The following is a 16351-nucleotide window of genomic DNA, read 5'->3' on the forward strand; positions in this document are numbered from 1 at the left end:
TGTTGTTTGGAGTCCCGAATGAGATCACGGACATGACGACGAGCTCCGGAGGTGAAGATTGATATATAGGATGATATGGTTGGGCCAAGGGGTAAGGCCCACGGGGCTTTAGGTCGGTGCAAAAGGAAGTTTTGCGGAGGTCAGGGACCAGATGCCAGGGACCTTGGCATCTGGTCCTGGAGTCCGAGAAGGACTCTTGCCTTGCATGCCAAACCGACTTTGAGGAGGATATTTCTCTAAGAAACGACCCAGGGCTCAACATATAAATAGAGAGGCAGGGCTAGCACCCGGAACACATCAAGATTCACCAAGCCGTGTGCCAGCAACCCCGCCCCCTCTAGTTTATCCTCTATCATAGTTTCCGTTGTGCTTAGCGAAGCCCTGCGGAGATTGTTCATCACCACCACCGTCACCACGCCGTCGTGATGCCGGAACTCATCTACTACTTCACCTCTCTTGCTGGATCGAGAAGGCGAGGACGTCATCGAGCTGAACGTGTGCTGAACGCGGGGGTGCTGTACGTTCGGTACTTGATCGGGACGGATCGTGAAGGTGTACGACTACATCAACCGCGTTGATAAACGCTTCCGCTTAGTGATCTACAAGGGTATGTAGATGGTCACCCCCTCATAGCTATGCATCTCCATGGATAGGTCTTGCGTGTTCGTAGAATTTTTTTGTTTTCCATGAAACGTTCCCCAACAGGGGCATCATGAGCCAGGTCTATGCATAGATGATATGCACGAGTAGAACACAAAGGAGTTGTGGGCGGTGAGCTTCCTATTGCTTCCCACCAATGTCTTATTTTGATTCGGAGGCATTGTGGGATGAAGCGGCCCAAACCAACCTTACATGTCCAGGCACATGAGACCGGTTCGAGCAACTGACATGGAACTTTTTTTGCATAAAGGTGGTTGGTGGGTGTCTGTTTCTCCTACTTTAGTTGAATCGGATTTGACTACAACGGTCCTTGCAGGAGGTTAAATAGCAACTTGATAATCACGATTGTGGTTTTGCATAGGTAAGAATGGTTCTTGCTAGTTGCCTGTAGCAGCCACGTAAAACTTGCAACAACAAAGTAGAGGACGTATAACTTGTTTTTGCAGGGCATGTTGTGATGTGATATGGTCAAGATGTGATGTGATATATGTTGATGTATGAGATGATCATGTTTTGTAATAAGTTCATGACTTGCATGTCGATGAGTTCGACAACCGGCAGGAGCCTTAGGGTTGTCTTTAATTATTGTATGACCTGTGTGTCAATCACTTAAAGCGCCATGTAATCGCTTTACTTTATCGCTATGCGTTCGCAATAGTTGTAGAAGCAATAGTTGGCGAGACGACCCTGATGCAACGATGGAGATCAAGGTGTCATGGTGGTGACGATGGAGATCATGACGATGCTTTGGAGATGGAGATCAAAAGCACAAGATGATGATGGCCATATCATGTCACATATTTTGATTGCATGTGATGTTTATCCTTTATGCATCTTATTTTGCTTAGAACTACGGTAGCATTATAAGATGATCCCTTCACTTAGTTTCAAGATAAATGTGTTCTCCCCGAGTATGCACCATTGCTAAAGTTCGTCATTTCGAAGCACCTCGTGATGATCGGGTGTGATAAAATCTACATTCACATACAACGGGTGTAAGCCAGTTTTGCACATGCAGAATACTTGGGTTAAACTTGACGAGCCTAGCATGTACAGACATGGTCGCAAAACACTAGAGACCGAAAGGTCGAACGTGAGTCATATAGTAGATATGATCAACATAGAGGTGTTCACCATTGAAGACTACCCCATCTCACGTGATGATCGGACATGCGTTAGTTGATTTGGATCATGTATCACTTAGACAACTTGAGGGATGTTGATTTAAGTGGGAGTTCATTAGTGAAATTGGGTTCAGTGTTGTTATTCCTGAAGCACCTACCGATGAAGAAAAGAACCTCATTCAGCTAGACACTCAAGCCAAAGATGAAATTGGTGGCCATCTCTCCCGAGCTCAATTCCTGAGGTACCGACAGTGTGAAACTACAAAAGAACTATAGGATGTCCTCAAAAAGATCAATGAAGGAGTGTCAACTCAAAAGGAAGCTCGGATTGATACTCTTCGGGCGAAGTTCAATCGCTTCAAGTGCATTGGAAATGAAAGATGTCAGCAAACCTTCGATCACCTCAGTGACATAGCAAATGAACTTCAAGGACTCGACGCCAAAGACATCACTGACCATGAAGTTGTGAAGAAACGGCTTCGATCCCTTGGCACCTCATTTGACACGCTTGTTCTGATGATTCGAGAGCGTCCTGATTTCAAGAGCCTCAACTCTGCTGATGTTATGAAGAGACTGAACACTCACGAAGAACAAGAAGAAGAGAAGAGAGATCTCTATGGCTCAACTCAACGCAAAAATCACGCTCTCAAAGTTGTAGCTGATTCATCCTCCGATGGAAATGCCAAAGAGGATTCTGATGATCCAGAACGACTCAGCAAGGATCTCGAACTGATCACAAAGTGATTCCAACGTTTCCACCAGAAGAGCCGGTTCCAGAAAAGAAGTTCAAGCAACTCTAGAGGTTCAAAATCTTCAAAACCTACCGGTGAGTACACCTGTTTCAAGTGCAAAAAGCCATGACACTTCATTTCGGACTGCCCTCTCTAGGAAGCTGAAATCTGTGCTAGTGGGAGATATGACTCAAGCAACTATCGAAGCAAAGGCAAGAGCAAGAACTACGACTCTGATGATGAGAAGAAAACTAAGAAGTTCTTCAAGAAGAAGGACAGCTCCACCTCAAAATCTTCGTCAAGATCTTCCTCAAAGAATCCTTCCAAGTCCTCCTCCAACTGCAAGAGTACCTATCACAAGGCCAAGGTATTCTGAAGCAGAAGAATCGTGTGCTTCTGAAGAAGCAAATGAGTCTGATGAGGATTCCGACTCAGGAATGGCTGGCATAGCATGCGCCTCTTCCCCGGTGACGAATTTCTTCGGGAACCCGTCAAGCAATGATGAAACTCATGCCTACTGCTTCATGGCCAAAGCCTCGAAAGAAAAGGCACCCTTCAAACATCACAAGGTTCACTCCAGTGATCAATATTCTTCTGATGAGGATGACCATGCTAAGTTGATCAAAATTGCCAACATTCAACAAAACTCTCTTGAAAAATTTGGGAAAACCCTCAGGAAGTCCGAAGGGTTGTTGGTTGAGGAGGTGGAGAAGAATCAGTCGCTGACCGAAGAGTATGCTACTCTCAATTCACGAATGGATGAACTCACAACCCGTCATGATTTTCTCTCAGCAGACCATGAGAGATTGACCTATGATTTCCTGAAAAGGAAACAGGAACTCGAGGCACTGAGAGAGGCTCATGAGGACTCATTGAGAGAAAATTCTCTTCTCACCCAACAACTCAAGGAGAAACCTGAAGTGTTTGAGCCACCATGTTTAAAATGTCTTGAAAGAAACAATGCTGAAACTAATGCCGAATCATCTGTGAGTGCTAACCCCTCAATCGAGGAAAATAGTTTTGTTTCTAATGAAAATGCTAGGTTGAATGATCTTCTTCAGATAGTAATGTTCAAATCTCTCAAAGGGAACCAAACCCTTTGTGATGTTCTAAAGAAATCTATTCTTCACAAAAATCCAGAAAGGAAGGGATCGGTTTCAGAAGGAAACTGAATGAAAATGGCACTTACTGGGAACCACATCAATATCCTCAGACTGTGTGGGTTCCTGCAAAGAGAAAAATGCTCGACCCTGCATTACTTTCGGGATATAACTCTCCCATTCCTGATTATCCTGATGATGATTCCCTGGACATCTATAAGTTGTTCAAAGATCAACATGGTGAAACAATTGCTCACTATGTTGGACCAAAAAACAGAAATGCCCCCCCAAAAGAAAGCCATTTGGGTGCCTAAGAAAATTGTTGATGCCCTGCCTATTTCTGCTCGACTAACCATGCAGGAGCAAAGAATTCGATAGAATGAATATATGCATGCAGGATACAATCACTGTGCTCATTCATCTAGAAGGAATTTCAATGCTTATTCCTTCAATTACTCTCGCTCCTCATCGAGCAACAACTATGCTTATCAAAAGAAATCATATCCTGCTTGTTCATTTGTTTCGAAGCCACATGCAAAGATGTGGGTGGTTAAGAAAGCCTAATTCTTCTGCAGGACTATGTCTTCGGGTGTACTGAATGGATTATGGACAGTGGATGCACTATTCATATGACCAGAGACAAGTCGTTGTTAGTCGACCCCAACTTAACTGCTTCTCCTTTGAAGTATATCACTTTTGGCGACAACAAGAAAGGGAAGGTAATTGGCTTAGGTAAAATTGCTATTTCCAAGGACAAATCTATTGATGATGTGCTACTTGTTCAATCCCTTGGATTCAATCTTATGTCAGTTGGCATGTTATGTGATTTAGGCATGCTAGTATTATTCTCTATATCCAAATGCATTGTCTTCATGGCCTCTGACGATTCCTTCGTCTTTGAGGGAATTAGAAAGGGTGATCTTTATATTGTGGATTTCTTTAAGGGTCCCTCAGTCCAAACTTGTTTTCTTGCAAAAGCAACCGAAGGATGGCTGTGGCACCGTAGACTTGGTCATGCAGGTATGAGAAACTTGCAGACTATGGTGAAGAAAAAGCATCTTCGTGTCATTCCTGATGTGAAATTCGACAAGAATCGTCTCTGTGCTGCTTGTGAAGCTGGTAAATTGGCTAAGAAACATCATTCATCCAAAACAGTCGTGACCACAACAAGACCACTAGAAATTCTTCATATGGATTTATTCGGTCCTCAAAATTATGCAGCTTCGGTGGCAGTCATTATGGTCTAGTTATTTTTGATGATTTCTCTCGATACACTTGGGTATTCTTCCTCGAAGACAAGAATTGTGCTCAAGATATCTTCAAAACTTTTGCTAAGAAGGCCCAGAATGAATATGATGTGTGAATTAAGCACGTCAGAAGTGACAATGGAACTGAGTTAAAAAATACTCATATTGCTGAATTTATCGATGATCATGGTATTACTCATGAGTTCTCTGGTGCTTACACTCCTCACTACAAAAAAAGACACATCCATGACATTTTGGTCTGAACTAATTTTTTTCTGTCATGCTTATGACACTTCTATGACGATAATTGTGACAAAACCTGATATCATCATAGATGTGGTGGGCTCCTACTTCTATGAGAAAAAATCATGACAGAAAATGGGCTTTTCGTCTTGGGCGGGCCAGAGACGTAGCTGCATGACATTCTTTGGGCCGTTCATGATGGAAAAACCGTGGTAGAAGCGAGGGCGAGGAAAATATCGGGGAGTTCCCGATTACGGTGGGTGGTTGGGGGCCGAGCGATGCGCGTTTCTCTCATACACGTACATGCGTGGGTGCGAGGCATTGGGCTCTAACTGAACCCGAGCGAGGCGTTCGCCTACTGAACCCGAGCGATTGCACTGCAGGCTACGCGTTATTGAACTCGAGCGATCGATGGCTGTTAACTGAACCCGATCGAGCGATTCCTTCGCTACTGCTGCTAACTGAAGTCGATCGATGCTGCCTCTTGATGAACAGTGAGCGTTATTGGGGGGGGGGGGTTGGATGAACAGTTCCCAATCGGGGGGGGGGGGGTGGTGGATGAACATGACCCCTGGTGTTGCCGCTGGATGAACAGGACCCCGATCGATTGAGCTGGTTGGGGGGTGGATGAACATGACCCCTGGTGTTGCCGCTGGATGAACAGGACCCCGATCGATTGAGCTGGTTGGGGGGTGGATGAACATGACCCCGTGGAGGGCTGGATGAACAGGACCCCGTGGAGGGCTAGTTGAACAGTAGCCGGTGGAGGGTTGGATGAACAGTAGCCTATGTAGGGGTGGTAGAACAGGACCCCGTGGAGAGGGCTGGTTGAACAGTAGCCTGTGGAGGAGCGGTGGAGGCTGGATGAACAGTCGTAGGTGGAGGCTGGAGGAGGTCGACGGTGGATGAACAGTAGCCCGTGGATGCTGGAGGAGGTCGACAGTGGAGATGAACAGTATCCCATGGAGTCCCGTTTTGCAGTACGCCACACCCCTCCCGATGAACAGGACCCCCGTTTTGACCGTAGCGCTCCAACACAAGTCAGTTTCCTCCATTTTGCGGTACGCCACACCCCTCCCGATGAACAGGACCCTGTTTCGACCGTAGGAGGTCCAAGAGAAGCCCGTTTAATCCGTTTTGCGGTACGCCAGACCCCTCCCGATGAACAGGATCCCGTTTCGACCGTGGCCGGTCAAACACAAGGCCGTTTCCTCCGTTCTGCAGTACGCCAGGCCTCGTTTCGATCGGCTGTTCCATCCAAGCCGGTTGGCTCCCGATGAACACGATGTATTCCGTTGCCTCCCGATGAACACGACGCATTCCGTTGCCTCCCCATGAACACGACGACGACGCAGTTTCTCCGTTCCGACCCAGCCATGTACACAAGCCCTGGCCGTACGTATGCGCGAGTAGGCGTTCGAGACCCCGCCATATGTACGTATGTGGCCGTATTTTTCTTTCTTGCACCCTGGTTATACGTACGTGTACATGCTACATGCGCGCCTCTACTACGACACGTGCGTGCCACTACTACGACACGTGCCCTTCCTTACACGGCCACGGTTCATCGCTGCAGCCTGCAGACAGACCGATCGACCAGTATGTACATACACGTTCGTGACCAGAATGACAACGCTACGTACACTTCGACCAGGTGGGTCCCGACTGTCAGGCACTTCCTTGCATGCGAAGATGTAGCTGGTGGGTCCCAGAAGTCAGGCGGCAGATCATTTTTTTGCTCGTAATATGGACGCACTTCCTTGCGTGCGAAGATGTAGCTGGTGGGTCCCAGCAGTTAGGGGGAAACGTTTTTTCGCGAAATACGGTGGCCCGTCTGGTGGGTCCCTGCTGTCAGGTGGAGGAATCATTATTTTCCGCGTAATAAGGAGGCACTTCCTTGCTGCGGCCGTTGACCCAACTGTCAGCCTCTCCACATATAGTACTCTTCCGATGGAAGTCGTTCCTTGACCATGTTGACCACGCCGCGCTGAGAGCACCAGGGTGGTGGATGACGGCGAGGCCTAGGAAGGGGACGACGCGACAGTGGATGCCCACGCGGAGAGGAGTACGAGGGTTCACTGGTTCGGCTGCGGTGTGAGGATGCCGTTGCCACAGGGCCTGGCCAGCGGTGGGAGTAGTAGTGGCGGTGAGGCCTTAACGACAGCATAGCCAGCCACTAGAGGCAGGAGCAGGCGGTCTCGCCGGCGCTGGTTTGGGCGGCTGGTGCAAGAAGAGCAGCGATTGAAGGAGCAGCAGGACCATTTGATTCAAATCCAACGGTCACTGCTGCTAGAATCGTTTGTTGACTAAGTTGACAAAGCCGTGCGGACGCGTCAACTTAGTAGGCCCATAGGTCAGCCTCCGAACCGGTGCGCCCCAGATATCAGTGGGAGGAATCATTTTTTTTTCGCGTAATAAGGAGGCAGTTGATTGCATGCGGCTAGGCCAGCGGAGGGAGTAGGGTGGGCCGGTGAAGCCTGCGCGGCATCACAGCGGGCCACAAGAGGAGGGAGCAGGCAGTCCCACGGGCGCTAGTTTAGGCGGCTGGAGCAGGAAGACCAGAGATTGAAGAAGCACATCGGCCGTTGGATGGACATCCAACAGTCACTGCTGCTAGAATCGTGTGTTGACTGACAAAGCCTTGCAACAAGTCAGCATTGAAATCTGTGACGTGTACAGCCTGTTTGCTATTATTTTATAGTTTTTATTCATTTTGTAATTCATATGGAATTTATTGCAGCCCATTTTCCATTTTTAGAATTGCTGCCCATAGTCTGGTCAGTACCAGGGTTAAAAAATTGAACTAAAAATGTGCGAAATTTTGAAAATTTGCAAATTTTTGCTGGGGAACAAAATATTCTTAACCCAAAAATTAGTAGCAATACTAAAACAAATTTAAAAATAAATTAGTACTATGTCATGTTAAAATCCAATGAAATATAAAATATCAGTGAAGAACAAAAACAAAAAAAGAAACTAATTTCCCATTTGCTATAATTTTTTGGGAATTTTCAACCCCTTTGGTATTACTTTTAACAGATGCTGACCATACTCTTTGGCCAGGCTAGAATGCATCCCTCCTCGTCTTGAATGATATGCAGCCCAGTAAGTTGGAGAAAACAAATAGGCCTAGCTTGGGTATTCTTCAAAAAGAAATAGTGGGCTACCTATTTTCCCGCAGAAAAAACTGCTGGGCTGGTCATGTTGTTAGACGGGCCACAAAGACCGCACAACTCAGTTTATAACCTGCTCCTCCGAACAAATCCTCAAAAAAAGTTGTGCAATTCTGTCGTTAATTGACTATACGTTGAAAATGATGTGGGTCCCAGAAATCAGCATGGTGGATTAGAGTAAAAAACAAGGGGTGCATCTGAGTAGTAAAAGAGGCGCTTGCTTGTGTTCGGGAGTGGACCTGGTGGGTCCGTACTGTCATACTCACAACTACAATCTTCTCCTGATTCACTATGTTGACAGGGCCGGACGGCGGTGCTGCGGCGAGCACACCAAGGCGGAGGATAATGTGCTGTCGCCAATGTGCTGGGCTGGGTTGTCCATTCTTATTGAAAAATAAAAATGGTCCGGAACTATTTATGACATTGACTACGATTTGCATGGGTCCGCTGGTTGCAGGAAGAAAATGGTGGGAGAAAGAAGAATGGCCGTGTCAGGACCCCGATTCTAAGTCACACCGATCTAGCCTGTAACACCTCATATCACTTTGCGGCCTCACGCACGGTACTCCCACGGGTGTCGCCTTACCATGGCCCGGGACCGTTTGCGCCTTTTGGCTTACGTATATGACAATGTCGCTAGCATCCATATGACAGAGAACCCGGGCCGACATGGCTAGTCGTGAACCCAAAGCGGCACTAACATATGGGGACAGGCATACATGAATCAACATCGAACGTGTCGGTCAGCAGCGTGTGAGTCCGGGCTGTAGCACTGGGCTAACAGGACTCCAGGAACCCGGGCTGTAGCAGGCTAGGCAGGACTCCGGATGTCACCGCGTGACATTTCCCCGAAGGGACAGACACAGGAACGATATGAAACACATGCCGGCCAGTCAAGTGTCCAGAGCAGTAGTGCTGGGCTAGCAGGACTCCGGTGAACCGGGCTGTAGCGGACTACTATGGCTCAAGGAGGCACTAGACTACATTTCCCCATAAGAGAGGCTGCCAAGGATAAACAACCAGATTGTCGGATCCCACACATACCAAGCATTTCAATCATACACACAATATGCTCGATATGTGTAAATACAACATGGCATCACAACAAAATTCTACAACTCAAAGTACTTTATATAAAGGGCTCCGGAGAGCCTTACATAACATGTTCATACAGATAGGGGTCACATGACCCGACACTCAAGTCATACAATCATACAAGCACATGGGGAAGCAACTTGTCTGGGTACAGACACTAGAAAGAAAGAAGGCTTGACGAAGCCTGTCTATCTACGTAGGCCCTTCACAAGCTTAGATCACCACCTGGGTGGCAAGTCACTCGTCATCGTCGAGATCTACATAGAACCCATCGGAAGGGGCGGTGTTGTCGTCTGAAAACAGTAATTGAAGCAACATGAGTACAAAGGTACTCAGCAAGTCTTACAACAGATCCTACTATACATGTTCATTCTCAAGAAGGTAGTGGGGTTATTGCAGCAAGCCAACTTTGACTCTTGGCTAAGCTATCCTACGAGACATCACTTGTAAAATAGTTTTCGCACACGAGTCCACTAATCACCATCTCAATACTCCACCGTGGATCCTCCCTCGTCATCCCACGAGAGAGCCATCCGCGGTACTCACACTTATCTTGAGGCTTTTAGTAGTATCCATTTACTTGTCTATGAACTGCATAAGCGACCAAGTAGTCCTTTACCGCGGACGCGGCTATTCGAATAGTTTTATACCCTGCAGGGGTGTACTTCATCACACACGCTCTCACCACTTATCGTCGTTACACGACGTGTACTCGGCAACCTTCAAGCAGAAGCCCAACGTGGGTGTCGGCCACAGCCTACCTAAACACTCAAGTCTCTAGTCCAGGTTTATCGCCTATTCAGGTTCCATTCGCAGGGAGTCCGGCCGAGGTTTCCACATACGGCCCCAAACGATGTGTGCAGGGTTCCCGGGACACCAAACGGGCGACTCGGTACACCGTGCCACGAGCCTACCGCATCACAGCCCACCTCGCGGATCAGCGCTGTCCACGGCCTCTAGCTTACTACAAACACCAGAAACTACGTGCAACTCCTGGACAGAGGACAAGGGTGATTAAGAAGCCGAGGGGGTCCATTGGTTTCAGGCCCAATGCGTGGTAGTAGTTGAATCTTAAATCACACATACAGATCTCAGTTCTTAGGGACGGTCTCAATGAAACAACCCACCATGTACTCCTACATGGCCTCTCATCGATACCTTTACCAAAACGTATTCAACACCTCACTCTCATTACCGACACATGCTTTCACTCTAGTTCATCACCCTGATGAGCCAGACCTGACGCGACTCTAAGCGTAGCAAGCATAGCATTGTAGGAACACAACATGGCTCAAGCAACTCCTACACATGCTAGTGGGTTTCATCTAGTTACTGTGGCAATGACAGGTCATGCAAAGGAAAGTGGGTTCAACTACCGCAACACACAGCAGTTTGAATCGCGTTGTCTTAATGCAGTAAATGAGAGCAGAAGCGAGAAGATGGGTTTGTATCGAAATGATCAATGGGTTGCTTGCCTGACGGGGTGGTGGTGGGATACTGCCCTTCAGTTGGATACTCATGAATATCCTCGGAGGCAGAACCTACCACGAAGAACACATCGAAGCACAATCAACACCAAGCAAAGTGCAACAATATGATGCATGCATGAAACATGGCAAAATGGATGTATTGGGCTAATGCAACTAAGACCAGATGGGTTTGGACTATTTTGAATCAAAGATTCAAATTCCAAGTTCATAGATGGCCCTTATTAGTGCTTTATCTTGTTCTGCATTAAACAGCAGGTTAATTTGCTTAAACATGCATGAAACCAGTACAGATGGATAGAATGGATTTTTCTGATCATTTTTCATATATAAATCTTTCCATTCTGAGCTATAGATTATTTTCTATGATTTTTTGAAGTTTGTGATATTTTCTGGAATTTCCTGTATAAGAATAATTCAAGTAATTAAATTACTTATTGCGTAAGCAGTGTGTCATGATGACGTCAGCGGTCAACGGGGCAGTCCAGGTCAAACCTGACGTGTGGGTCCCCTGTGTCAGTGTCACTGTTAGTTAGCTAAACTAATTAGAATTAATTTAACTCTAACTCAGGTTAATTAGCAGGCGGGCCGCACTTTCAGTGACTCCGGGGAGTCAAACCCGTGGTCAAACCACGCTGACTCGCCGGCGTTTAGCCGCCGGCGACGTCCAGACGCGGCGGAGGCTGCGGGATTCCTCCTCCGGCGACCAAAGGGGCGGCGGAGGGCACCTACGCGTAGCTGGGAGCAACCCGCGTTGATTGGTGGTGGAGGTGAAGCTCGGGGTCGCCGGAAATGACGCCGGCGACGAGCTGTGCGGCTGCCGGGGTACGGGTGAGGTCGGACCCGTCGTTGTGGTGCTCTTGGAGGCTCAAGGCTAGGTCCTACATGGACTACGTGACGAGGTGAACTCGTTGGGCATGGTGGCGTGCCCGTTGGGTGGCCGGAGCATCGTCGGCGACGAGCTCGGCGGTGGCGCGTGCAGTGTTGCTTGTTGCGGTCGAGGCAGAGGACGGTAGCAAGAATGAGAGGAAGGGGAAGGGGCAGAAGCTCACGGCAAAGGCGATGAGCTAGGCGGCGCTGTCGGGACGAACTGCTGCAGTGGTGACGGCGAAGGGGATCTCCGGCGGTGGGCGGTGAAGGCGAGGTCGGAGCAGTGGCTTCGGGGCAAGCGGGCGCTCGGGGCCCGACTTGCTCGAAGGAGAAGGCGACGGCGGAGCTGCTGGACACAGTCAAGTGACGCGGAGACGGCGGTGGCTACGGCTACGTCGGCGAGGTGGCAGTGGCTGCGTCGGCCATGGTGGAGAGAGGCAAGGGAGAGGTGCAGGGGACGAATGGAGGTGTCCGGGGGCTCGGGGGCGCGACGTGGGGGTCGTCCAGCTCGTCCACGGGCAAAGCGGCAAGCAGGTGGCGCCGTGGCGAGCTCGTGCACGCCGGCGTCACCTCTCTGCCTGCTCTGGCGGGAGGAAGCAGCTGACTGGCGCGGGCCAGCACAGTGCTGGGCCGGCCAGTGGGCTGCCAGGTAAGATTCTCTCTCTGCTTTCTGTTTTTCTTTTTATTTGTTTCTGTTCTGTGTTTTGAAATAGTAGAAATACTATTCCATTTAGGAAAAACCTGAAAATATTCAGAGGCACATTTGAAAATATTCTCAACAGCCTAAAAATACCTTCAAGATTATTTGGGCATTTTAAAATATTTATAGGATTTAAATTGCCCAAATGCAAATACTTATGGCTTGGTGCAAGAATCCAGAATAGCCTCCAAAAATATGAAACCATTTTTGGCAGAGGGTTTAGCCAGGACCAAAGATGGTGAACATTTATGAGGGGCATTTCAGGTTCATTGAAAAGGATTTTAGTAAACCCTAGTTGTGTTCAGGGGGGTGCTAGGGGTTTCTGTCATCCCCATTTCAACTTTCTGTGAAAAGTAAACATGATGCAACGCTCTAATGCATAAACTAGCTAGGATGTGACAACTCACCCCCACTCAAAAGAATCTCGTCCCGAGATTTAGGATCCGTTGGGAAGAAGGTGGGGTACTCAAGTCGAAGACGATCCTCCCTTTCCGAAGTAGCATCTTTCTCGGAATGGTGTGACCATTGAACCTTGAGAAACTTGATGTTTTGGCGTTGAGTGGTATGCTCAGCTTGATCAAGGATTCGAACGGGATATTCCCGATATGTGAGATTATCTTGGAGATCAAGCGTTTCGTGGTCCACTCCACGGATAGGATCCGAGAAGCAACGCTTGAGTTGAGAAACGTGGAAGACATCATGAACCTTGGAAAGATGCGGAGGTAGTTCCAATTGGTAGGCAACTTCTCCTCGCTTGGCAAGAATGCGAAAGGGTCCAATGTAACGAGGAGCCAATTTGCCTTTGATACCGAATCGATGGGTTCCCTTTAAAGGAGTAACCCGAAGGTAAGCCTTCTCGTCAACCTCAAAAGTCATAGCCTTATGTTTGCGGTCATAATGGCTCTTTTGGCGAGATTGGGCTGATTTCAATTTCTCACGAATAATGCGAACCTGCTCTTCTGCTTCCTGAATCATATCCGGGCCAAAGAGTTGTCTTTCCCCGGTTTCCGACCAGTTAAGAGGCGTTCGACATTTTCGTCCATAGAGAATCTCGAAAGGAGCTTTGCCCAAGCTAGCTTGATAACTATTGTTATAAGCGAACTCGGCGAATGGAAGGCATTTCTCCCAATCCATGCCGAAAGAGATGACAGAAGCTCGGAGCATATCCTCCAGAATTTGATTAACTCGTTCTACCTGACCACTTGATTGAGGGTGGAAGGCGGTGCTAAAGGAGAGACGAGTTCCCATAGCATTTTGGAAACTTTCCCAAAATCGAGAGGTGAAGAGACTTCCACGGTCTGAGTTAATTTCCAATGGAACACCATGAAGAGACACTATTCGGGAGATGTACAAGTCAGCTAGCTGGCTCGCGGTTATACTCTCACGAATAGGTAGGAAGTGGGCTACTTTGGAATGATGATCGACAACAACGAAGATAGCATTATTCCCTCTCTTGGTCCTGGGAAACCCGGTAATGAAATCCATACCGACTTTATCCCATTTCCATTCAGGAATAGCCAAAGGTTGAAGGGTGCCAGCAGGCCGTTGATGCTCTGCTTTAACACGACGACAGACGTCGCAATTAGCAATGTATTGAGCAATTTCTCTCTTCATCCTAGACCACCAAAACCTCTGGCGTAGGTCTTGATACATTTTAGTACTACCGGGATGAATGGTGAGAGGAGATTCATGAGCTTCCTTAAGGATCAATCGCCTCAGGTTGCGTACCTTGGGAACCACTAGACGGTCTCCAAAGAACACAACACCTTGGTCATCAACGGAGAAACAATCCGCAACTCCTTTCTTGATGTTTCTCTTAATACGGGAGATTCCCGGATCTACCTTCTGAGCTTTGATGATCTGATCCGTAAGGGTAGGTTTCGCCACCAGGGTGGATAGGAACCCTCGAGGAATAATGTGAAGGTTAAGCTTACGAAATTCCTCATGGAGAAGTGGTTGACTTTGTTGTAACATCAAGTTGTTACAATAAGATTTACGACTTAGTGCATCAGCCATGACGTTGGCTTTGCCCGGGGTGTAAGTTATTCCTAAGTCGTAATCTGTGATCTGCTCGACCCAACGTCTTTGCCTGAGATTCAAATCCGGTTGGGTGAAGATGTATTTCAGACTTTGGTGATCGGTGAAAATCTCGCAACGGTTACCGAGAAGGTAATGTCGCCATGTTTTGAGTGCATGGACTACGGCTGCAAGCTCTAGATCATGTGTGGGATAATTATCCTCATGTGGACGCAACTGTCGGGAAGCGTAGGCAATCACATGACGAGCTTGCATGAGTATGCAACCTAGTCCTTGTCGCGAGGCGTCGCAATAGATAACAAAGTCCTTAGAAAAATCTGGTGGTATGAGTACGGGAGCAGATGTCAGGCATCTTTTCAGTTCCTGAAAGCTGAACTCGCACTGTGGGGTCCACTCGAACTTTTTATCTTTCTTGAGGAGTTCAGTTAGAGGTTTAGCAACCTTGGAGAAATTCTCGACGTAGCGGCGACAGTAGCTCGCTAAGCCAAGGAAACTCCGAACTTTCTTGACTGATTCAGGTGGAGTCCAGTCAAGGATGGCTTGAACTCGGTCGAGATTGACAGCAATACCCTTACCAGAGATTACATGGCCTGGATAGGTCACTTCTGGCAACCAGAATTCACACTTAGAGAATTTAGCATAAAGGCGATGCTCTCGAAGTTTCGTCAATACTAATCTTAGATGCTCGGCATGTTCTTCCTCATTCTTGGAGTTGATGAGTATATCATCGAGGTATACCACGACGAATTTATCCAAATACTCCATGAAGATCGAGTTCATTAACTGAGAGAAGGTGGCTGGAGCATTGGTTAAACCGAAAGACATGACGGTGTACTCGTATTGGCCATATCGAGTAACAAAGGCCGTTTTAGGAATGTCCCCATTCTTGATTTTGTTTTGATGGTAGCCCAACCTCAAATCCATTTTGGAGAAGACTAAGGATCCAGCGAGCTGATCATACAGGTCGTTGATCCTGGGGAGCGGATACTTGTTCTTGATAGTGACTAGGTTGACAGGTCGGTAATCTACAACCATCCGATCCGTACCATCCTTCTTCTTGACGAAGAGGACGGGGCAAGCCCACGGAGAAGAACTAGGATGGATGAAACCCTTTTTCAAGGACTCATCGAGTTGTTTCTTAAGCTCGGCTAGCTCTAGGGGTGCCATCTTATAGGGTCTTCTAGAGATTGGGACGGTTCCTGGAACAAGGTCTATCATGAACTCGACATCCCTGTCAGGTGGAATACCTGGCAGTTCTTCTGGAAAGACATCCGGAAAGTCACGGACTACCGGAACATCTTCAAGGTCTGGAAGAGGGTTGGCATTTAATGAGTAAAGCTGACGCTTAGACACTCGGGTCAAAACATTGACTGTCTTGCCCGACGGATGGGTGAGTTGAACAGTTCTAGTAGAGCAATCAATCTTAGCATAATGGGCTGACATCCAGTCCATACCCAAGATGATGTTTATGTCCGAGGACTTGAGAGCTATTAGTGATGCAAGGAAGACCAATCTGTCGACAAGAATTTCATTTCCATGGCTTATCCTAGAGGTTTTCCATCTAGAACCAGGAGTTTGAATGTCCATGGAGGTGGGCATGTCACTAAATGTGGTGTTGTGCAATCGAGCGTAGCTCTCAGAGATAAATGAATGAGATGCTCCAGTATCGAAAAGAACAGTTGCCGGATGGCAGTTAACAAGGAGCATACCAAGGACGACGTTGGGATCCTCATGAGGTCTTCAGCTGAAACGTAGTTGACATGGCCACGTGCAGTGGTGGCTGGCTTGGCGTAGTAAGTCTTTCCTGCTGGCTTTCCACGGCCAACGGACTGTCCGGGTTGATTGGGGTTGTTTCGGGAGCACTCGCGCAAATAGTGACCCGTT

This window comes from Aegilops tauschii, chromosome 2 (assembly GCF_002575655.3).
Source record: "Aegilops tauschii subsp. strangulata cultivar AL8/78 chromosome 2, Aet v6.0, whole genome shotgun sequence".
Lineage (NCBI taxonomy): Eukaryota > Viridiplantae > Streptophyta > Magnoliopsida > Poales > Poaceae > Aegilops > Aegilops tauschii.